The following is a 2,159-nucleotide window of genomic DNA, read 5'->3' as shown; positions in this document are numbered from 1 at the left end:
TTGATGTTGAGCATTTTTTCATATGTCTATTGGCCATTTGTATATCTTCCTTATAGAAATGCCTACTTAGCTCTTTTGCCCATTTTTTAATTGGGTTCTTGTTTTTTTCTTGTAAAGTTGTTTGAGTTCCTTGTATATTCTGGATATTAATCCTTTGTCAGATGTATATTTGGCAAATATTTTCTCCCTCTGTTGGTGGTCTTTTAACTCTCTTAATTGTTTCTTTTGCTGTGCAGAAGCTCTTTAGTTTGATATAATCCATGGTAAATCTTTTTCCATCCTTTCATTCTTAGTCTATGTGAGTATTTATGGGTGAGGTGGGTCTCTTGAAGGCAGCATATAGTTGAGCCCTTCTTTTTAATCCTGTCAGCCAGTCTGTGTCTTTTGATTTTGTATTCATGAAATCTGTGTCCAGACTTCCTGAAGTATTTCTCCTATGTTTTCTTTAAGAAGTTTTATTGTTCCAGGGTGTATATTTAATTCTTTAATCCATTATGAGTTGACTTTAGTGTATGGTGAAAGGTGGGTCTAGTTTCATTCTCCTGCATATTGTATCCAGTTCTCCCAGCACCATTTGCTAAAGAGGCAGTCTCTTCCCCAGTGTATAGGCTTGGTGCCTTTGTCAAAGATCAGATGACTGTAGGTGGGTGGGGTGATTTCTGGATTCTCTATTCTATTCCATTGATCAGTGTGTCTGTTTTTATGCCAGTACCATACTGTTCTGGTTATTATAGTTTTGTAGTATAGTTTAAAGTCAGGTAGTGTTATGCCTCCAGCTTTATTTTTTTTGCTCAGCATTGCTGTGGCTATGCGTGGTCTTTTGTTATTCCATATAAATGTCTGGATAGTTCTTTCCATTTCTGAGAAAAATGTCATTGGAATTTTGATGGGGATTGCATTGAATTTGTATATTACTTTGGGCTGATTCTTTGCCTAGATGATCTGTCCAATATTGACAGTGGGGTGTTCAGGTCCACTACTATTATGGTATTAGTATCTATTTCCTTCTTTAGGTCTAATAGAGTTTGTTTTATAAATCTGGCTACTACAACATTGGGTGCGTATATATTTACAATTGTTATGTCTTCTTGATGGATCAATCCTTTTATCATTATGTAGTGTCCCTCATTGTCTCTTTTTATGGTTTTTAGTTTAAAGTCTATTTTATCAGATATAAGAACAGGTACTACAGCTCGTTTTTCTTTTCTGTTTGCATGGTAAATCTTTTTCCATCCTTTCATTCTTAGTCTATGTGAGTATTTATGGGTGAGGTGGGTCTCTTGAAGGCAGCATATAGTTGAGCCCTTCTTTTTAATCCTGTCAGCCAGTCTGTGTCTTTTGATTTGGGGAATTTAAGCCTTTTACATTAAGAGTTGTTATTGAAAATTGTTGATTTATTTCTAGCATTTTACTGATTATTGTTTGGTTGTCTTAGGTGTCTTTTGTTCCTTGCTTTCTGATTATGAGTTGACTTTAGTGTATGGTGAAAGGTGGGTCTAGTTTCATTCTCCTGCATATTGTATCCAGTTCTCCCAGCACCATTTGCTAAAGAGGCAGTCTCTTCCCCAGTGTATAGGCTTGGTGCCTTTGTGAAAGATCCGATGGCTGTAGGTGTGTGGGTTGATTTCTGGATTCTCTATTCTATTCCATTGATCAGTGTGTCTGTTTTTATGCCAGTACCATACTGTTCTGGTTATTATAGTTTTGTAGTATAGTTTAAAGTCAGGTAGTGTTATGCCTTCAGCTTTATTTTTATTATTATTTTTTTGCTCAGCATTGCTTTGGCTATGCATGGTCTTTTGTTATTCTATACAAATGTCTGGATAGTTCTTTCCATTTCTGAGAAAAATGTCATTGGAATTTTGATGGGGATTGCATTGAATTTGTATATTACTTTGGGCTGATTCTTTGCCTAGATGATCTGTCCAATATTGACAGTGGGGTGTTCAGGTCCACTACTATTATGGTATTAGTATCTATTTCCTTCTTTAGGTCTAATAGAGTTTGTTTTATAAATCTGGCTACTACAACATTGGGTGCGTATATATTTACAATTGTTATGTCTTCTTGATGGATCAATCCTTTTATCATTATGTAGTGTCCCTCATTGTCTCTTTTTATGGTTTTTAGTTTAAAGTCTATTTTATCAGATATAAGAA

This window comes from Galeopterus variegatus, unplaced genomic scaffold (genome assembly GCF_000696425.1).
Source record: "Galeopterus variegatus unplaced genomic scaffold, G_variegatus-3.0.2 Scaffold5175, whole genome shotgun sequence".
NCBI lineage: Eukaryota > Metazoa > Chordata > Mammalia > Dermoptera > Cynocephalidae > Galeopterus > Galeopterus variegatus.
This window is presented reverse-complemented; position numbering follows the sequence as displayed.